The sequence below is a fragment of the Equus caballus genome, chromosome 14 (assembly GCF_041296265.1).
Source record: "Equus caballus isolate H_3958 breed thoroughbred chromosome 14, TB-T2T, whole genome shotgun sequence".
In the NCBI taxonomy this organism is placed as follows: domain Eukaryota; kingdom Metazoa; phylum Chordata; class Mammalia; order Perissodactyla; family Equidae; genus Equus; species Equus caballus.
In genome coordinates this window covers 45,703,781-45,727,226 of record NC_091697.1, presented here as the reverse complement: position 1 = coordinate 45,727,226, position 23,446 = coordinate 45,703,781, and the positions used below count along the sequence as shown (strand labels likewise).

General features: G+C 35.5%; 1 protein-coding gene across 1 annotated transcript in view; it reads left to right on the top strand.

The window, feature by feature from the left end:
• Window positions 1-23,446, top strand: part of SPINK5 (serine peptidase inhibitor Kazal type 5) — a 153,088-nt gene that overhangs the window by 43,346 nt on the left and 86,296 nt on the right. The window contains exon 2 of the mRNA XM_014730588.3: window positions 12,362-12,550. The gene's annotated coding sequence lies outside the window, so the exon portion shown is untranslated. The remainder of the gene's footprint in view (window positions 1-12,361; window positions 12,551-23,446) is intronic.

Here is a 23,446-nt window from a genome sequence, read left to right as displayed (position 1 = left end):
TGTGGCAATATTGTATAGGTTACCAAAGTAGAAAGTTCCACAAAGAAGGCTTGTAGGAGAACTCAAAGAGCACATGAGTTTGGGTATAAAACAGTGCAGGGTAAAGAACCCCATGTGCTTTAATAAAATCCAGAGAGTGTAACTGCATTTTAAACAGCTGTCAAGGATAGATGAAATTATGTGAATTATTTTTTATTCAAGGAGACAAAACATGTGTGTATAGATTTTTAGACTATTTTCTCCCTGGACGTGGATGAGCCATATGGCACGTAAAGGGTCAATCCTCGACTATTCAGAAATCTTGACCATATTGAATAACTCATCCTGGATGATATTGGCTCTACTGATACCACTTTATTTAAATTATCCCCCTGACCTTTATGTTCAGTAGATGTGCTGTCCCTAATCTTATAACTGATTCTTCTGTTACACACGGTCAAGTTGGCTATGTGTCTGTCAGGCCTAGTGCCAATAGGTACAGGAGTTCTCTCAGTTGCTCAAGAACCTCCTCTATTTTTGGTAGATCTCAATTGAGTTACCTTTCCACCACGTTTGATAAACTCTTCCCTCCTTCAGATAACTTCTCAGGAAGTTCCCACCCACATTCCACCTGAAAGTCCCAGCTGCTTCCTTCCCACTCAGATATTTTTGACAGCTCCAAAAATATCTCCTGCTATCTAGTTTTTCTGTCTTCTTCCTGGTACAAGTAAAATTCCTCAAGTCATAAGCACAATAACAAATATACGTATGTACGGTGCAGTTTTCAAAATGCTTCCATATGCACGTTTTTGTCCTCACTCCAATCATGTGAGAAAGCTGGAACTACCTTGAATTTACTGACTGATGAGAGAGGTCAAATGACTTGTCCAAGGTTGCTTCTCCTAGTAAGAAAAGGTCACCATTGTGAGAACTTAGGTCTTCTGAAGTCAAATCTCACCCCCAATAGCTTCATCTTCTTAAAGAAATATGGAGTATTAGAGTAGGAAGAAAATGATTATAGGCATCGTCAATTGCAATTTTTTGTTTATTGTTAATATCCTACCCTCAATATCCTTGCAGAGGTAGACAGTACATCACTTCTTGAGGCAAGTTAGTCTACCTTGGATTATTTGCTTTTCCTTATAATGAGCTGAAATTGGTCTCTTCATGATTTCTACCCATGGCCCATTTCACCTTCTGTAGCCACATAGACTCAAGAAATCAGTACCCAGTTTCCCTAGACAACATTTCAGTATTTTCAAGTACTCTTCTCTGAGTGTAATGTTACTGTTTGTTTTCTATTATTTTACGGGACATATCTTCCAGACTCTTTTGTGGAAATAACCCTCCTCTAGATCTGTCTTATTTCATTAACCATATCTCTAAACATAGAATCTACAACTGAGCACAGCACATAGTTCAGATGTGTTCTGTTCATGGATTAGAGCACAATGCTGCTACCACCTCCTTTGTTCCAGTGATCTGTATTGTAAGTAGTCCAAAGTCGCATTGACTTTTTGGGGTAGACACTGATGACTCATACTGAGTTTAGAGTCAAATGGGAATTTGGATGATTGAGTTTCTTGTGATAATCCTATAGTAATTGTACCTCTAAAGCCGTAGATCTGATAGAGGCCATCAAGGACTTTGTAGTAGAAACTACTAAACTAGGAGAGGTGACATTTAGAGATTCTTTGAAGTTTAAGAGTTGGAATGGGGGCCGGCCCCGTGGCCAAGTGGTTAAGTTCACACGCTCTGCTGCGGGGGCCCAGGATATCACTGGTTCGGATCCTGGGCGCGGATATGACACTGCTCATCAGGCCACGTTTAGTCAGTGTCCCATATGCCACAACTAGAAGGACCTGCAACTAAGATATACAACTATGTACCAGGGGGGATTTGGGGAGATAAAGCTGGAAAAAAAAAAAGAAAAAAGATTGGCCACAGTTGTTAGCTCAGGTGCCAATCTTAGAAAAAAAAATTATAAAAAAAAAGAGTTGGAACGTTATGTCTCATTCACATAAACTACAGAAATTATAGGTGGTATCCCTTATTACATATTCAGTTTCAGTTTGTTAATTTTATTATGAGTCCAACTTGTTAACCATGCTTTATATTTCCCCACTTTTATTTTTCTTTTTACTTATATTTTAAATTAAAAATAGAATTATATCAAGTCACTCCTCTCCCCTCCAAAGTTAGAATTTATCATGACTAATGTTGACTTGTAAAGGTTTTTATGGTTTTATTATATACATAAAATGTGCATATAACATTTTTAATTAGGTTCCTAAAACTAAACATTCCTGTTTAACCAGTATTTCTTCCCACTCCCTTCCAGTCACTGCCTTTATCAAGGGTGACTACTCTCTTGATTTATGTTATAAAGTAGTTTTACCCTTTGATGAATTTTATGTAAATGGAATTATACTGTATGTAACTTTTGTTTTGCTTCTTTTATTCAATGTCATATTTATGGCTTCTGAATTGGTGCTATATTTGTACATTATTCACCTCCATTGCTGTATAGCATTCCATTGTGTGAATATACCAGATCCATTCTTCAGCTAATGGACATTTGGGTGATGTTTAGGTTTTAGATATACAAATAATGTTGCTGTAGACATTCTAGAACATGTATTTTAGTAACATGTGTTTGCATTTCTGTTGGGAGTATAATTGAGTGGAATTATTGGGCAAAGGGTATGCATATGTTCAGATATCACCAAACAGTTTTCCAAGGTGTTTATACCAATTTACTTTCTCAGTGTTTAAGAGTTCTGGTTGTTCTACATGCCCACCAAGACTTAGTTTTTGCCTTATTTATTTTAGAAAATTTGGTAGATGTGAAATTATATCTCATTGTAATTTTACTTTGCATTTCGATTGTGACTAATTATATTAATTCCTTCTCAACTTTGTTGATCATCTGGATATCTTCTTTTGTGACAAGTGTGCTCATGCATTTTTAAAAAATTGAGTTGCCTGTACTTTTTCTTTTTGATTTATTAGAGTTTGATTATGCATCCTTTGTTGAATAAATGCACTGCAAATATCTTGCCACTATTAGTTGCTTTTGCAACTCGTAAAGGTGTTTTAGTGATCAGAAGTCCTTAATTTTAATATAGTTCCATTTATCTTTAAAAAAAATATATGGTTACAGATTCTTTAAAGTCAAATTTTAATGTCCAGAGGGAAATCTCCTATGTTTTCATAAAAAGTTTTATTGTTTGACCCTTCACATTTTGATCTTCAATCTGGAGGTGCTTTTTGTTTGTGCGTGTATTCATTCCTACTTGCGTATCAAATTGATTCAGCACCTTTTCTTGAAAAAACTTTATCTTTTCCAATATAGCAATTCAGTTCAATGTTGCCTTTCTCATAAATCAGGTTATTGTTTATGTGTGAATCTGTTTCAGGATTGATTTTGTTCCATTGGATATTTTCTCTATTCTTGCACCAACACTATGCTATATTAGCTATTTTAGTTTTAAAATATCTTCATATCTGGTATTACAAGTGCTCCAGCTTTCTTACTCAAGATTGCCCCAGCTCTTCTTGGCCCTTTGCGCATCCATATGGAACATAACTTCAGCTACTCATTCTCTACAATACGTTTTGCTAGGATTTTGAATGTTATTGAGATGAATTTATATATAAGTTTAGGGAGATTTGAAGTTTTTACAATATTAAGTCTTTTTATCCGCGAACATGATGTACTTTTCCATTTATTTCAGTAATCTTTAACTTCTTTCAAATATCATTTCATAGTTTTCAATATAGTAGTTTTGTACATCTTTCATTAGATTTATTACTAAAATGTTGGTGGTTCTGATGCTATTGTAAATGGCATCATATTTAAATTTTGTTTTGTTTGTTTATTACTGGTTTATAGAGCTACAATTCATTTTTTAAAAAATGAGTATTGATTTCTTTTTTTAAAAGATTTCATTTTGCCTTTTTCTCCCAAAGCCCCCTGGTACATAGTTGCGTATTTTTAGTTGTGGGTCCTTGTATTTGTGGCATGTGGGATGTCGCCTCAGCATGGCTTGACAAGCAGTGCCAGGTCCGGGCCCAGGATTCGAACTGCCGAAACCCTTGGCTGCTGAATTGGAGCATGCAAACTTAACCACTCGGCCATGGGTCCGGCCCCTACAATTGATTTTTTAAATGGCCCTATGTAAAGCAATCTTACTAAATCCACATATTCATTCTAATAACTTATTGATCCTTTTGAATTTTCTATGAACACCATTGAGTTATCTATGAATAATTACAGTTTTATTTCTTCCTTTCTTATTCTTATTTCCTTTTCTTACTTTGTTACATTGACTAGGACCACCAGCACGATGATGGATACAAATAGTATTAGCAGAAATGTTTGCTTCATTCACTCTTCCAAGTAAAAGTTTTAATATTTCACCTTAGAGAATAATGATTATTTTAATTCTTTCCTCACATTCTTTATGAGATTCTAGTTTGCTAAGCGTCTTTACATGTACTGAATTTTGTCAAAGGCTATTTCTGCTGTTATGTGATCACAGGGCTTTCTCTCTTTTCTTTGCTAATATGACAATAACATTGAGATTTATCTGTTTTATTAAATTTTTCAAGGAACATATGTTTGGCTTTCTTGCTTTTCCTTACTCTGTGTTTGTTTTCTATTTCACTAATTTCCACTCTTTATTATTCCTCTCCTTTTAGCATTCTTAGGATTTATTTTCTATACATTTTTAGTTTTCTTAGGATTGAAGCTTACATCATTTAGTTCTTGCCTCCTTTTAAAAAAGTAATTATATATTTAAGGCTATAAATTTCCTTTTTTTTTCCTTATTATAGGTATTCCTAAGCAGACATCTTCTTCTTACCACTCGGTTCAAATGTTTTCCTCTTTCTGTATGAAATTTCTTATTTGACGAATATGTTGTTTAGAAGTTCTTTTTTGTTTCTAGGTAAGTTGAGTTGTTTAACTATCTTTGTTTTCTTGGCTGTACATAAATATTTTTGAGGTATAACTTATATACAGGAAGGTAGAGATATGATAAATTAGCAGGTTGATGGATATATTATTTTTACCTATTTTTGAATGTAATATGAATGGAATCATATAGTATATTCATTTTTTGGTGTCTGGCTTCTTTCACTCAATGTAATGTTGTGGATGTCTATTTATTTGGCTATATGTATGCCTGTTACTATTATTTGCTGAGTAGCACTACATTTTATGAGTATTCTGTGACTTACTTACCTACTATACTGCTCATTGACATTTGAAATTTTATGATTTGGGGATGTTATGAACAAAGCTGCTAATGTAGATTCTTGCACACATCTTCTAGTGGACATATGCATTCATTGCTCTTGAGTTTATACCTGTGTGTTTGGTGAATGTGTCATAGGGTAGGTAAATATTTGGCTTCAGGAGATATTGCTAAATAGTTTTCCAAAGTAGTTGAACCAATTTATACTCCCATCAGGAATGTATGACAGTTCAAGTCGCTCAGTATGCTCCTCAGTACTTGACATTATTAGTTCTCTTAATATTAGCTCTTCTGGTGGGAGTATAGTGATATCTCATTGTGATTTTAATTTGCATTTATCTAACTACTTTTAATCCTTTGTACTTTTTGATATCCACATTGGCCTCTTGGATATTATATTTTTTGAAGTGCTGTTCAAGTCTTTTGCCCATTTCTTAATTGGGTTTTCTTTTTCCTATTAGTTCATAAGAGTTTTTCTGGTTTCACTATTTTTTTCTATTGGTCTATTTTTCTACCCTTACACCAAATTCATATTGTTTTAATTATTGCACCTTTCTAGAAGGTCTTGCAACCTTGCAGTTTAAATCCCACAAATATATTATCTTTCTTTAATATTGTCCTGGCTATTCAACCTCCTTTGAATTTATGTATAAACTTTGAAATCAGTGTGTCAATTTTCACACAAAAAATCTGGCTTTTTTAAAAAATTCAGATGCATTGTATTTGTAGACAAGTTTTGGGAGAATTAACACCTTGAATATTGAATTTGTTGATCCATGAACACAGAATATCTCTCCATTTATTTGAGTCTTTAATTTCCCTCATTAATAGCTTATGGTTTTTAATACAGAGAAAAATCTCTTGCATGATTCAAATCCTTTTGAATTTGTTGAGATTTGTTTTATAGCCATAACATGATCTATCTTGGTGAATGTTCTATGAACATTTGAAAGAAAATGTGAATTCTTCTCTCATTGGGCAGAGTGCTCTCTAACTATCAATTAAGCCAAGCTGGTGATAATGTTACTGTCTTCTATCTCCATCCTGATTTTCATTTGCTTGTTCCAGTACTGAGAAAAGACTTTTAAAATCTCCAAGTCTACTTGGAATTTGTCTATTTCTCCTTTAGGTTCTATCAATTTTTGCTTTATGTATTTGACACTCTGTCATTGGGTACATACAAATTTAACATTATGTCTTCTCAATAACTTAATCTCTTTTTCTTAATATAATATCTCTCTTTATTCCTGGTAATATTTCTGGTTCTGAAATCTACTTTGTTTGATATTAATATAACCACTGCAGCTTTCTTTTGATTGATATTTATACTGTATATGTTTTTCCATATATGTTTTTATATTTAAAGTGGATTAGCTGTAGATACTATGTATTGGGTGTTGGCTTTTTAAGCAATCTGAATACTTTGCCTTTTAATTGGGGTATTTAGACCAGTTACATTTAATGTAAGTATTGATAATATTAGATTTGGATCTACCAAGTTTCTACATATTTTTTAAGTTTTTTCTCATCTGTTTTTTGTCCCCTTTTTCTCTTTTCCCTGCTATCTTTGGATTGATTGAGTATTTTTCTATGATTCCATGTTACCTCCACTCTTGCTTATTTGTTATAACTCTTTTAACACTTTTCAGATTTACTCTAGTGTTTTCAATATGCATTTTAACTTTTTGCAGTCTATGATTAAATATTATTACAACCATTTATTATGTAATAATCTTACAATAGCATATTTTCATTTCCTCGCTCCAATCATTTTTAGAAATGTGGTCATATGTTTTATTTCTTCATATGTAATAAACCTCCAAATATATTTAACTATTTCTTCCTTAGGACAAAACATCTTTTAAAATCAATAATAAAAAACGTTTAAATTTGGGCTTGTGAGTCAGTAAAAGTGAAGTTTCATCTCATTTCATTTACTTTTATTTTAGGTGTCATTCACTAAGTTTGACATTTTCCCTCATCCTTTAAAAAGGTCCCTTCCATAATACATTTTTGTGTTGGGAGATTCTAATAAATATTTCAATGTAGTGAGAATTTAGTGGCTAAATGCTTTTAGAAAATGCTGTATACTTTATTTTTCTCTAGGAATTTCATATATATATTAGCATTTGAAAGAAGTCCTGCAGTCAAGCAAAGTTATTTAATTTGTTTAAACCAAGATTGGCAAACAACATTTGACTCTAAAAGGCTTTTTTACTGATGATACAATTGTAAATACTTAGTTTACTATAGAACATATTTTGAAGGTTACTGTTTTAGAATATATAAAAGATTTTCATCTTTATTGTTCCTAAATTCAGACAAGTTAAATGATTTATCGTATTTCATTCAATCATCCTTTCACATAGCCCCTTAAAAATAAATTGAATGCCTACCATGTGACAAACATTGTAATTTATAAAAATAATGCTAAAGTTTATCTTTGAATACAAATTCTCTGGATTCAAACTCAATACTCCTTCTACTGTGCTTTTTCTACATTATTGCAGGGGCCTCCATCACTACTTATTTATAACTTCAGATACTTAATAAGCCCTTATGGCATGAAATGTAAAATCTAAACTTAGCTCTTTCCTTATTACATGATCTTGAGTAAATTTCTTAGCTGTTCTACAAAGCAATTTGTTATGTCTGAAATCCTAATGTAATTCCTAATGTACCACAAAATAGTCTTTGGGTATTATTCAATGAAAGATAAGATTCAGACAAGCATCTTGGTATATAGGCAGTTACTTTCTTTTTTCATTATCTTTTTAGATATAATTTACATACACTAAAAAGTACAAATCTGAAGTATACAGTTTGATGCAGTTTTATGTATGAATACATCTGTGTAATCACCATTCAGATCAAAGTATAGAACTTTTCTACTGCCTTAAATGTTTCTTTGAGCCTCTTTATAGTCAATGCCTCTTATCTCAGTCATGGAGGTTACCATTACTTGAAATTCTATCATCACAGATTTCTTTTGTTTTGTCTGTCTGGAACTTTATACAAAAGGAATTATATACTCTGTAGTCTTTTATTTTTTTAAACAGGCTTAATTAATTTTATTTTTCTTGTATATAAACATCATGTGATGGCCCATATAGTCTCTTGTGTCTGGCTTCTTTCACTCCACATACTGTCTGTGAGATTCATCCACATTCCTAACTCATGTTTTAACATCAGTAGGGCTTCAGTTTCTTAATCTATACAATGAAAGGGCTTGGACTAGATGAACTCTAAGGACTTTTTGAGTTATGACAATAGTGAGACAGTATTTCCACTGTTTGGCAAGAATTAAAATGCAGGAATTCTGATTTGAATCAGTTGCCATGATACCATAACAATATTGAGAATGACAGGTTTGACTGTGTAATCCAGTGAGAGCATTGACGTTGCATGTCTGGGCTGGGAACATTTTATGCACCTGCGTTAAGTAAGAACAGAAACTGTCTTCTCCCTCAGGATGCCCTTACTGACTTCTGAGCCCTCCCACATCCAGCATTCTTCCAGTGTGATTTACTAAGTTATATTGCCCATATTACAATTTAAAAAGTCATTGACAAACAGTCTGAAAATAGGACTCTAGTGAAAAGCTCCATCCTAATTTTGTTTAGAATCCATGTGTATAGTGTTTAAAAGTAGTCCATGGTGTTAGGGAAACTCATATTCAAATCCTGGTCCTTCACTTCTACCTCGTGACCTTGGGCAAGTCTTAGACTCTCTGAGTCTGATTCCTCAAATGGAAATGGAGATGCTAGCCACCTCACAGGGTTCTTATGAAGATCTAAATGAGACAATGCATGCAAAGTGCCTAGAATATGGGGAGTGCTCCATCACGTATAGCTATTAGTGCTGTTACTTCTCCTCAGCAAAGTTTGTCACCCTGTGCTCCTGCGACTAATTTTCTCACTGAAGTACCCTTTCTATGCCAGTCCTTTTTGTTCACATTCGCTGGGACAAAGGTGAGCGTAAGCAGTGAGTAGTGAACAGCCATAAGACTTTTAATGAATTCTATGAAGAGGAAACTTTCAGTAGAGAATGGAGTGGGACAGTTAAATTAAAAGAACAACCAGTGGTCTGGGGGATGGGAAACAGGTTCTAACAATTTCACTAGTCATGAAACATTTCATGATCTTGACTGTGGCACTAAATCTCTTTGGAACAAACAAAATAGTTCATTGATTTAGCGTATGCATTCTTTATTCAACACCTGTTTCGCAACTTACTTTCAAATTCCTCAAACTCTCCCAAAGGAGATTTCTTCATATGTGAAAGCAATGTAATATAGAAGTTAAGAAAATTAGACTGATGAATTGGGTTTGTGTCCTGACATTGCCATTAACTATATCTGTAAAATATCAGACAAGTTAATTAATTTCTCTGCTCCTTGGCATCCTGATCTGTAAAATGGGTTAGTTAGCTGTTATGAAGATTGTTTAACATAAGAAAAACACTTTTTTTTGTGTGTGAGGAAAATTGTCACTGAGCTAACACCTGTGCCAATTTTCCTCTATTTTATTTGGGGTGCTGCCACAGTGTGGCTTGAGGAGTGGTGCTAGGTCTCTGCATGGGATCTGAACCTGCGAACCCCAGGCTGCTGAAACAGAGCTCGCAAACTTAACCAGTATACCACTGGGCCAGCTCCAGAAGAACACTTTTAACACTGCCTGGTATATAATAATCAGTCAACTAATGTTAACAATTATTCACAGAATAAGCAAGATACCTATCTCTTCAGGTTATTGAGGGTATTTAAATGAGATAAATGATTCATAATAAATGACTGACACAGATTTTAATCATACTTCAAGTCCTATTGCTATAAAAACATTGCAATTTATAAAAAGAGGGGTATGAATGTGATATGATGAGAAGATATGAGGAAAAATAAAAATCATCATCACCAAAGTAATGGATTTACTATTTTTTAAATGGGAGTATAAGAAAAAAATGCGTCAGAAAGTTATATTTATGTTTCATGAGATCTATGTAAAGGAATGCTCTTATTTTTGCTCTGAGATAAGGAAAACCCAGTGGAAATTCTCGTCAGACAATAAGTAATAACAATAATGATAGTTATAATAACGATACAAAGAATCATGAAATACATTTTCAGGGAGTAAAATCTGAAAAAGAACCAAGAGTTCTTTCTCAAGTGAGGTCCTTGCTTTATGGAGACTATATTCTAGTGGGAAAAACAAATAGTAAAGAAGTAAACAGCTTAATAACAGGAAGATTCCAGGTAGTGATTAGTCTACAAAGAAAATAAAATAAACTGTGTCGTGAAAGCGACCGAGATTAGAGGTGCAGTAGATGGAGGGTGGGCTTTAGATTTGGTTGTGATGAAAGGTCTATCTGAAAAAAAATATTTAAGTTGAGCCCTGCATAGGAGTCAGCTACTCATAGATCCAGGGAGGAACTTTCCAGGAAGAAGATTAAGCTGGCATAAGATTCTAAGGTAGGAATGAGCTTGGCATTGGAGAAAGAGGAAGAGGGCTGATGGTACTGGAATATAATAAGAAGGGAGAAGAAACAATAGTACAAGTTGACATCAAAAAGATTCAATAGCATCTTCTGGCCACAGCTGGAAATTTGGATCTAATTCCACATGTGAGGTTTGATGGAAAACAACCAGAAATTCTAAAAGGTGGTTTAATTGATCTGATTTATGTTTTTAAAAGATATCTCAGACTACTGTGTGAAAAATTGATTGACATGGAGGTGAGAATGGAAGCAAGGAAACTGATGAAGAGGCTAGAGCTGCTGCCCATATGAGAGATAATAGTGGCTTCGTTCAGTTAGAACAGTGTAGAAATTCAAGGTATGTTGTAGAGGGAGAATTGGTAGGACTCACTGAAAGAGCAGATAGAAAGGAGTCAGATAAGAATCACAGGTTTTCAGCTTGAGAAACTGAATTGAAGCTGAAGACGTTTACTGAGATAGGCTATAGTAATGGAGAGTTAGGATTCAAGAGTTGATAGATTTAAGTCTAAATAGCTGCATTATGAATATTCTATGGTTCATTTTACCATTTTTCCCCTTTTTCTGTATATTTAAGTTATTTTCTTTTATGTAGAACTATGCAATTGTCAAACATGTTCAGGTTAGTGCATTTGATCTATCATTTCATTAGCATAAAGGAGTTAACTTACAAATTAAAGATGCACCCATTTAAAATATTTGTGGACTCTCTGTTGCTCTTCTGAAAGGCTGTACCAATTCATACTCCCACCGTAGTGTATCAACTGTGCTAGTTTCCATAAAGTCTCCCAGCATTGTCAGGGTCTTTCTTTTTAAGACTTGTGAATCCAAATTGAATCCTATTTCAAGTCATTAAGTACTGAGGATCCTCTCTTTCACCATCTAATGCTAAATGTTTTGGGAGGGAGTTGGGAGAGAGAACAAAGAACGAGCTAATAATAACAGCGAATACTTACTAAGAGCTTATAATTGCCAGGAATGAGTCCAAGTACTTTGTATATGTGTTAACCTATTTAATTTTAATTATTTAACTATGAGATAGCTACTATTATTATTCAGAATTTATAAATGAATAAGCTGAGGCAAGGAGAGGCAAAGTAGCTTGCCTAACTTTACACAGTTTGTTAGCGGCAGATGCAAAGCTAGGCAATTTGCTTCCAGAATCCACACTTCTAATCATTAAGTTCTATTGACAAACCACAAAACATCTGATTGGTGAACGTCTCATTTACACAAAGACAACAGCATGAGATAGAATTTGTGTTTCAGATATCAAGTACTCTAGTTAGGGAAAAAATACATGTGAGCTGAATAAGTCAATATTGGTTTAGGTTGGACTTGGTTGAAGTATTGAAGAGAGAAACTTTCTCTACTCTCTGCATCTCTGCTCAGTTGTCAGAAAACTATGATTTTCATTATCACTATCACTACCAACTATTGAGTGCCTACTATGTGCCAGGCCCTAAGTTATAAGCACTATAGGTATTATCAGCAATCCTTATGTTACAATCACCTTTTCACAGATGGAGCTAGATTAAGTCAAACCCATAAGACCCAATAGGTATGAAGTGGCACAGCCTGTATTTAAACTCTGTCTGTGTCTAGCCTTAAGATCCCTACTCTTTCTGCAGTGACAAATGGAGGAATAAGAAGACATAGTCATAAAAGAGGACATCTCCAAGGTCAAAGGACTCACATAGATTCCAACAGATAAGCCACAGCCAAATATATGGACTTTGAAAAGCAGAGACGAGTAGGAAGATCTTAATTCTGAGGTTGGGAGGAGTCCTTGGAAGATTTTTGTGGATGGAAGTCACAAGGTAAGATTAACTTTTAAGTTTTTTTCAATTAAGACTTTATTTTTTAGGGCAGTTTTAAGTTTTAATTGAGGGGAAGGTACAGAGATTTCCCAAATACTCACTGCCAATCTCCACACACATAGCCTCCTCCATTAACAGTACACCCCACCAGAGTGGTACATTTTTTACAATTGATGAACCTACATTGATACATCATAATCACCCAAAGTTCATAGTTTACGTTATGGTTCATGCTTTGTGTTGTATATCCTATGAATCTGGACAAATGTGTAATGACATGTATCCATCACTGTGGTATCATACAGAGTATTTTAACTGCCCTAAAATTTCTCTGTGCTCCAATATTCACCCCTAAGCCCAGCCTCCAACCCCTGGCAACCACTGATCTTTTGACTCTCTCCATAGTTTTGCCTTTTCCAGAATGTCATCTAGTTGGAATCCTACATCTAGCCTTTTCACATTGGCTTGTTTCATTCAGTAATGTGCATTTAAGTTTCCTCCATATCTATTCATAGCTTGATAGCTCATTTATTTTTAGGTGAAATAATATTACACTTTCTGGATGTACCGCAGTTTATTTATTCATTCACCTACTGAAGGACACCTTGGTTACTTCCAAGTTTTTGCAATTATGAATAAAACTGCTATAAACATCCATGGGTAGGTTTTTGTGTGAACACAGAAGTTTTCAGCTCCCTTGGGTAAATACCAAGAAGCGGCATTGCTTGATTGTATAGTAAGAGGATGTTTAGTTTTGTAAGAACCTGCTAAACCGTCTTCCAAAGTGGCTGCACCATTTCGTGTTCCCACTAGCAATAAATGAGAATTCCTGTTGCTCCACATCCTCGCTAGCATTTGGTGTCAGTGTTCCAGATTTTGGCCATTCTAATAGCAATGTAATGATATCTCATTGTTGTTTTAATTTGCATTTCCCAGATGAAATATGATGTGGACTATCTTTTCATTTGCTTACTTTCCATCTGTATATATTCTTTGGTGAGATGTCTGTTAAGGTCTTTGACCCAATTTTAAGTAAGGTTGTTTTCATATTGTTGAGTTTTAAGAGATCCTTGTATATTTTGGATAACAGCACTTTATCGCATATCTTTTGCAAATCTTTCTCTGGGTCTATGGCTTGTCTTCTCACTCTCTTGCTGTTGTCCTTTGCAGAGCAGAAGTTTTTAATTTTAATGAACTCCAACATGTCAATTCTTTCTTTCATGGATCGTGTCTTTGGTGTTGGATCTAAAAAGTCATCACTGTACCCAAAGTCATCTAGGTTTTCTCCTATGTTTTCTTCTAGCAGTTTTATACTTTTGCATTTTACATTTAAGTCTGTGATCCGTTTTGAGTTAACCTTTGTGAAGGGTGTAAAGTCTCTGCCTAGATTTATTTTTCTTTTCACTTATGGATGTTCAGTTGTTCCAGCAGCATTTATTTAAAAGACTATCTTTGCTACATTGTATTGTCTTTGCTCCTTTGTCAAAGATCAGTTGACTATACTTACGTGGGTCTATTTCTGGGCTCTCCATTCTGTTCCATTGATCTATTTATCTATTTTTCCACCAATACCACATTCTCTTGATTACTGTAGCTGTATAGCAAGTCTTGAAATCAGGTAACATCAATTTCCCAACTTTGTTTTACTTGTCAACATTGTATTGGCTATTCTGGGCCTTTTGCCTCTTCATATATACTTTAGAATCTCTTTGTCAATATCTACAATATAACTTGCAGGGATTTTGATCATGATCACTTTGAATCTATAGATCAAGTTGTGAAGAACCGACTTCTTGATAATATTGAGTCTTTCTGTCCATGAACATGGGATATCTATTCATTTATTTAGTTCTTCTTAGATTTCATTCATCATAGTTTTGTAGTTTTGCTCATATGGGTCTTGTACTCATTTTGCTATATTTCAACCTAAGTATTTCAGCTTTGTGGGTGGTAGTGTGAATGGCATTGTGTTTTTAATTTTAAATTCCACTGTTCATTGCTGGAATATAGAAAAGTTATTTGCTTCTGTATATTAACCTTGTATGCTGCAAACCTGCCATAATCACTTATTAGTTCCAGGAATTTTTTTGTTGATTCTTTTGACTTTCTACATTGATGATCATGTCATCTGTGAACAAAGACAGTTTTATGTTTTCCTTCCCAATCTATATACCTTAATTTTTTATGGAACAAATAATAGCTACCATTTATTGAGTACCTACTAAATCCTAAGTGTTTTCAAATATTATCTAATTAATCCTCAAGAGAATTCTATGAAATCGTTTAATGTCAGTGAAGGCTCAGAAATTTTAAGCAATTTTCTGATGTTTTCATGGCTGGTAATGGTGGATTCAGGACCCAGAATCTGATCTGTCGAGTTTTAAAGCCCATATTCTTCACTTGCCGTGCTTCCTGGCTTGTAAAATGTAAGAGGAATGTAGATCACTTAACGCTGTGCAAGGTTTGAGGCTGTTGGAGGCATCAGATGTAATAATTAAGGTGAAAGTGTTTTAAAATGTCTAGAACCAACATTAATTACAGAAACTGTTCTGTGTAGACCAGGAAGCAATCATCGTTATAAACACATTCAAAGTATTTAAATTTTTAAATCTTGGGAGAACAAAAAATGAAAAGTTTCCTTTATCAGCAAGTATTCACTATCTTTAAATGCTCTGTCAGGTATTGTGACTATGAAAGTATATAAGGCATTGACTCTGCTTTGTTAGATACACAGCTGCAAAAGCAAAAAGCAACTCATAATTTAATCATTAAAATAACGTGTCAAGTGGGTGATCAAGTCAATATGTGTATGCTAGAGAAGGTCAGAGGAGGGAGTGGTTCCTAAAGCCAGGTGGACAGTGGAGGATCTTTGTAGCAGCTGAAACTCTCCTCCACTTCAATTTTAAGATAGGAGGTACATTCCCTGATTGATGCTCTGCTTTCGTAATAATGCTGCATCTTAAAATTGGGAAGAAAATGAAGAATCAACTAGTCCTACTCCCTCATTCCACAGATGTGGAAGCTGAGGCTCAGAGAAGACGACTTTTACAGAATCTAACTTTTTGGATGATGAAATCAGTACTCAATTCTAAATGTATCTGGCTTTCAGATCATTGTACCTTAGCACTTCTTTCCTTTTCTATAGCCAATTGTTTCCTTGGGAGACTGCTGAGAGAGTAAGCTCTCTCATGTTTATGTCACTGTTTATATCCAGGCAATTTGATTTAAGAGTTGAGCTGTCTGCCTCAAATGCTTTTTAGAACAAGGAGGGGTGGAACTAAGTTAGTAAATGAGCATAAATAGACATGAGTAGTCCTGGATAAAACGATTCTTTAAATCTTAGCAAATCTTTTATGATGAATCATGCTTCATGCACTTCACATTATAATTTGACCTTGGAGAGTCTGATGGGTATTAAGGACAATGTGACTTAATTCTTAAGAAGAAGGTGGATGGGATGTGGGACAGAAGAGGACAAGAACAATCATTTATTGAACACCTTTTATTTGCCAATTATTGGGGTAGATTTCATTTAACTTTAATGCTCACACTATCCTGTAAGATCAACGTCATTATTTCTCCTTTCTTAATGGTGCTGTGTAGAAGTTCGTACACCTGTTAAGTGGAGAAGGCACGCTCTAAAGCACGTGTCTTTTTCTCTGTAGTGGTTTGCTTTATAGTCTCCAGATTGGCCAGAATCATAGGTTTCCTCTTTGCAAAATGGGGATGATATCACCTTTCTCATTTGTACCCCACATAAGAACAAGTAAAATGGTCTTATTACCCAATGGGCTAAAGACATGAAAGTATTTTGGAAAATATTACACTACTATTTTCAGTTAGAGGTGTGGGATCACAGCCTGTTGGAACTTCACATTTGGAAGGCAGCACAACAGTGTGGTCTCTGTGGTCACACATTTCTAGGTTTGAAGCCAGTCTATGCCACTCTCTAGTTTTGTGATTTGCAGTAAGATTCTGAGCCTCAGTTTCTAATTTTAAAATGGAGATAATAATGCCTCATAGGTTTACGGGGAACATTAAATCAGATGACAGATGGAAAACATTATACTAGTTGGTTCTCTAGGTTACAAGGAGAAGAGGTTTTATCCAAGCTACCTCTAGTAATGGGAATGTATTGTGAGGATGACATGTAGCAATAAAAAAGAAGGATCCTGGAGGGAAAATGTGGTATATAACATACAATGGAGGAAATTCTGTCACATGTTACAACACAGATGAACCTTGAGAACGTTATGCTAAGTGAAACAAGGCAGTCACAGAAGGACAAATACTGCATGATTCCACTCATATGAGGCGTCTATAATAGTCAAACTCATAGAAACAGAAAGGAGAAGGATGGTTGATAGGGGCTAGGGGGAGGGGAAAATGGGAGTTGTTGTTCAATGGGTATAGAGTTTCAGTCATGCAGGATAAATAAGTCCTAGAGGTCCACTGTACAACATTGTACTTATAGTTAACAATACTATATTGTATGCTTAAATATTTTTAATTGGGTAAATCTCATGTTATGTAGTTTTGACCACAATTTAAAAGAAAGAAGAAAGAGAGATACTTGGGAATCCTGGAAAGGCTTTAGTTTGAGACCAAAAGCAGTTAAAATAAATGATCTAATGGGAAGACTGAGAATATGCTTAAGGGACCTATAAAGCCTGGGTACCAGAATTTTATTTTTCAAGGTTTTGATATTTCGTTACAATCAGTGCATAGTCATAAAGGGAAAACTCAAGTGTGTAGGACTGCTGTACACATATTTTGGTGTTTAGTAATTTTACAATTTTGAATTCCTTATTTCATAGAGACGTGTATCAATATAATCACAATACTTAGAACCCCTGCCTTCATCTCTGGGAACAATGGGTTTTCTTCTCATCCCTTTCGCTAGTTCTTTTGACTCCATTACTCTCTTGGCCTCAGCTACTTTTTTGTATCTTATTTCTTTTTCCATTTGTCAGCAGGTTGATTCTCTCCATACTACACCACTCAAATTCCAGCAAGGGGATTGTTTAGCTAAAATAATGTCTATTGCCCCTATTATGCAGAAGTCTTTGTGCAAAGTATCCTTGGCCTATGGATTGACTGACCTTGGACTATATGTCCACCTTCGTCCAATTAGCGGCCATGCCTCCACATGCCCAAAGAACAGCCTAGAACTTCTTTTTCCTCAAAGAAATTAGATGGGGCAATTTCTCATAGACGTGTTGGGCATCACAGAAGAGACAATTACTATTAATGTCATTTCTTGAAATTAGAAGTCATTTTGTCGATTCTCTATATGGCATAAATGAGTAATCTCTGATCTAGAGGACAATTCAGCTTGTCCAAGGCTAGATGACTTATAATTAGTAGCCAAACTTATAATCTGTGTCTCTGGATTTCCACCTCCATTATTTCTCGTATACCAGGTACTGTAAGCTTGGTAGTCAGCATTGTTAAGGAAAAGCAGCATGTAGCAACACTTTTTCCTAGCAGTAGCAATCTGTTATTACATTTGTCATAGTAACTGTTATCACCACTGAATGTTTGGATCCATAGATGGAGAGAGACAGGTATAGATAGATACTGATATATAGATATACAGGTGGATTTAAAAACCATAAGCTTGCTGTATACTTTTAAAATAACTTTGATAATTTTTCATTTTACTTTTTTCAAAATATTATTCATAAAACTTGGCTCATTTCCAGTAAAATTGCTTATTCAGTTCCATTTTTAAATGTCATTTGTGTTAACTTTGGCCAAGTTTTTAATAATATTTCCTTATTGATTATATGTGTAACTGTTTCCACTGATTATATTCTTCAACTTATGAAAGTATATCAGATTACTCTTTAATTTGACATTCCAAAATTTGTCTATATGCAGCAAATACTTTAAACAGAATAATTAATTAAGATGTTTGTTTTAATAGGACATTAACCCAGCATACAGACTTCCTATAAGGAAAAGATTTAGTATTAAAAGAAATCAGGTAGACAAAGCAGTGAGAAACGAAGCAGAATGAGACCAAGATCCAGGTATTGTGTCCGTTACATTTTGGTCCCAACATCCTTTTCTAATTGTATCTATCATTATTTTCATTCACCTTTTGTTACAGTCAAATTAAACTCTGCAATATCACTTTTCCTCCAAATATACTTCTTCTGAGCCTTACCCTCATATATGTGTGTTTAGATCATTCATCTCACAAGGCATTTGTAAAATTTCATGTCTCCTATAAATCTTTTCTTAATATTTCAACTGACAGTAAATTTTCCCAGTCCAAACTCCCATGGCAGTTTTTCTTTTAGGAGTTATCATTTTTCACTTCAAAGTAGAGCTATATTGGGGATATGCTTTATCTATCCCATTAGACTGTAAGACACTTGACTTGAGAGCAAGGCTTACATCTGATTCATCTTCAGTAACGTCCACAGATTTTGCAATTGATGCTCAACAATGACTCAGTGGATTAATGCATGAGTAGACTTGGTATATGTGCTGCGGAAACAAGCACAATGAATGAATAGTTTGGATAGAGATAATGGAAAATGAGAAATGGACTTTAATAAGAAGAAAGGGGGCAGCAAATCTGAATAATGTGTTCACTGGGGGAAGATATAATTCTTCATAACATGAGGAATATTCAACTGATACAAGATTCAACACACCTTAGAGCAATTGAGATATACAGGAAAATGTAGCAGGGAGAAAAGTCCACACTTGGTATCATTGTGATTTTCAAACTGTTTATGCCTTTTCCTCCTTTCTTTTTGACCAACAAATATGTATATACTTTTTTTGCATGTACCCCCTGTGCTAGATGCTAGATATATACTGGCGATTTAAAAAGTCATGATCTCTGTGATTGTAATGAAGGGGGAGGCTGAGTGAGGTACACTGGTCCTCTCATCTCTATTGCAAAACAGAACACCTTTATTTTTTATATATGTTACGGTTATATTCAAGATTTTATTTGAAAAAATTTTATTGCTTAGGTGTTCAATTAGATATAGCAAAGATAGAAGTATTGCAAGCCCCAGAGAAAGAACAGAAGACACGTAGAAAAGTTCTAAAGGAGCAAAAAGAGTAAAAGTTAGGAAAGCAGTCTTTGGAATGCAAATTTGCGGTAGACCATTGTTAGAATACTGAAGAGAGTCAGAAATACAAATACACCTTTAGAATGTGACTCACTGTGAATCCCAAGGTAGTGTGGTGAAGTTTCAGCAAAGATGAGAAGCCATTCAAAGAAGATCTTTGGAAAGAAAGGGTCTGGAAATTAGATCTCAGAGGAGGTCACCCTTGGAGAAGCTAGTGACAAAATAATGTTTGGAAAACATGAAGGAAAGGGATAGGAAGAAAGCCAAAGTAAAATGTCCAGTATTCTACATCTTCTCTTGAGAGTGGTCCTATCTCTGCCAAAATGGGTTGTTGATGGATTCGAGGTTTTTTCACGCATTGTGCACCCAGATGAGCATTTGATTTATAAAATCAGAAATGAGAAACTGGCCAATCTAGTAAATCATTCAAAAATAAGTATGACTTGTATTTTCTATCCATACTACCCTTATCCTCTCTTTAGCTATAGCAGAGTCCCTTGTTCCAGAATCCATAATCTAATCACCAAGATAATTAATGAAACTTTAAAGCTAATTCTGGTTAGTAAGCATAGAGACAGTTTCTGAACATCTCTATTGGCATTTTGGACTAGATAATTCTTTGTTGGCGATGAAGGGTCTATCACAACATGTTTAACAGCATCCCTGGCCACTATCCACTGGTTGCCATAGAAAATCCCTAATTGACAACCAAAAATGTCTCCAGATATAGCTAAATGTTCCCTGGGGAGCAAAATTGCCTCCAGTTAAGATAGAATAAAGCTAACAAAAATGCAAACTAGAGGACAAACCCATTACATAAAATGCTGTATATGAGATGAGTCTGCTTGTTCCCTGGAATACAGGGTGGTGAAAGAAGAGCTGATACCCAAATCAGGCATGAGTGGGTGTTTGAATAAGTTGTGGTTTGGAAAAACACGTGGGGCTGGGAGTCAGGAGAAGTGATATGAATTCCAGCTCTGCTACTGTCTAGCTAATTGTCCTTGAATCTATGGCTTCCCCTCATCAGGCCTCACTGATAAAATGAAGATATTTGAATACACCAGCATGTACCAAGGCCCATTCCAGTTCAAAGATTTGATACATCAGTGACCATTCATAAATATACACCTGGTTCTTTGGGTACTGAACTGTCTCAAAGACTACACTCAAGACAGCTGAGTGTGCTTTCTTGTCAGGGCCTGATCTGACAGGTTTTCCATCTTTCTTTTTTCCTTTTCAAGCAGGGCTCATCCCTATATCTACCCTCACTGCTTAATTCTGTGAGAATTGGAAGGAAAAAGTGTGCTTTGGCAAAGGCATCTATTTTGTCTATTTTACCCTAAGATGATGCTCATTTTTTCCCCTCTAGAGAGGAGGCCTGGAGCTCAGCAGTTTTGGTTACGTAAGCACTTTTTGCTGAGCTCAGAAGTGTAAACTAAGTGGGCCATCAAGGGCAAACTTCCGTGAGTTGTACAGCCCAGTTCTCTCCACTTGCCTCTCTTCCCAGAAAACACACGTGAGAGAATATTCTGCATTTCCGCCATTAGTAGGCTGCCATTTTTCCATTGCATCACAACTCTAAGATGAGAGATTACTCTGACTCCCAAGAGTTGTTTTCAGAGCACACCAGTTAATTAGGCAACAAGACAACAGGGTGGAGTGATACTTTATTATTCTGGTTGTCTCCACACCCATGATGGATTTAACATGGTGCTGCAGCCAGCCCCCTCAGAGCAGTGGCATCTTACAATGCAACCACACCCAGATGACAACAGATGGTATTTTTTAAGGACTAACTTTCATTAAAAACTGCATGTATTTATTAGTTAATCTAGGGGCAAAAAATATATATATATATATTTCAGCTCCTCCCTCCCACCTTCCTCCCACACACAATTTTCTTGAGATTTTGAGATGTAATGAGCTAGCCTAGTAAGTGAACCTACCTGATAAAGGCACACAATACCAATCTGGATTAGGAACAGCAGCTAGTTTTTGCTTAACACCTTAAAGCTCATGGAGTGCTTCCACTTATATCTTCACGATGTAACTGATATGTAGATGGCAATGTTATTTGTATTTTATAAATGAGAAAATGGGCTCAAAGATGTAAATAAACATGTCTAACATCACATAGATAAGTTGCAGGACCCAGTTTTTGACTGTAAATCTCATGTTTTCTTACTTTTTTGCACAGCTGTTCCCATAGTAACTTAATGGCAGAATGTTCCCGTCAAAAGGGTCATCAATTAATTCATTATATATTAATTCACTCTATGTTCCAAATATTGCTGCCTTTGAAGGCAATATATCTTTAAAAAATTTTATTTAATAGATTTCATTTTTTTTAGAGCAGTTTTGGATTCACAGCAAAACTGAGTGGAAGGTACAGAGATTTCTCATATGCTCCCTGCCCCCATTCATACATGGCCTCCCCCATTATCAACATCCCCCACCAGAGTGGTATATTCATTACAATTGATGAACTCACGTTGACACATCATTATCACCCAGAGTCCACAGTTTACATCAGGGTTCATTCTGGATGTTGTATATTCTATGGGTTTGGACAAATGTATAATGACGTGTATTCACCATTATAGTATCATACAGAGTAGTTTGACTACCTTAAAATCCTCTGCGTGAAGGCAGTATTCTTATTACAATGTTTGATACCATTGATTAGTACGGTTTAATTGGTCTACCTTCTTTTTGTTCCCTTTATCCATTTCCCAACGTGCCTCACCTCATGAGCAATTTAGGAATTTAGTCTGTGTTCACAGTCTCGCTTCAGCTAAAAGTGAGAACCGGAATTAAAACACAGATTGCCTAATTCCACATCAAACACTATTTTGCCTGCATTCATGAACTTGCTAATGAGTTTGAGGCATAAGAAAGACCCACAATAGTAAGAAAAGGCATTTCCTGCATCTCCATCCCTGGCTGGATGATAAGACATTTCTTCTCTTTAAAAGAAGGAAAATGCTTGAAAAGTTAAGAGCTTAGACTGAGCTGTTTGATTTCCTGACTATTTGAAAAGGTGTCACTTTTTCAGGGCTCAAATGACCTGTCAGTCCATCCATGTGTGGCTGTCGTTCATTGAGGGTGACCCAATTTCTTGTGAAGGCCTCACCACCTGGAGTATAATAAGCTGTTCAAAGGAAGGGTCACTAGTGAGGAAATGACTCCTGTGCCCTGCAGGCTATTAGTTTGTGCTTCTAAAACTAGGCACTGGTTTTTGGCACGTCCTGCAAAATATTCAAGACTTTAAAAGACCCAGGGGCTGGCCCTGTGGTACAGTGGTTTAAGTTCGCTCACTCTGCTTCAACAGCCCAGGGTTCGTGGGTTTGGATCCCAGGCATGGACCTATACACTGCTCATCAAGCCATGCTGTGGCAGTGTCCCACATACAAAGTAAAGGAAGATTGGCACAGATGTTAGCTCAGGGCCAATCTTCCTCATCAAAAAGAAAAAAGAAACATTAATAGACCCAGAAGTGGGTTTCCCTATTGTGGTCTCCAATTCAATGTAGGCTAACATGAAGACGTTTCTAATAACAGCTAACACTGTGCACTCTCCATATGCCAGGAACCATCTAAAGGCTTTACATGAATTACGTCATGTAATCCTCATGGCAATCACTATTACAATTCTCCGTTTAGTGGTCAAGAAATTGAGACAGAGAATTTGGGTAAATTGTCCCTAGCCACACCTCAGAAAAGCCAGTTTTTGAACGCTTAGCATTGCTCCAAAGCCCACCACTTAACTTCTAAGTTATAGCTCCTTCTGGTTCTCGAGT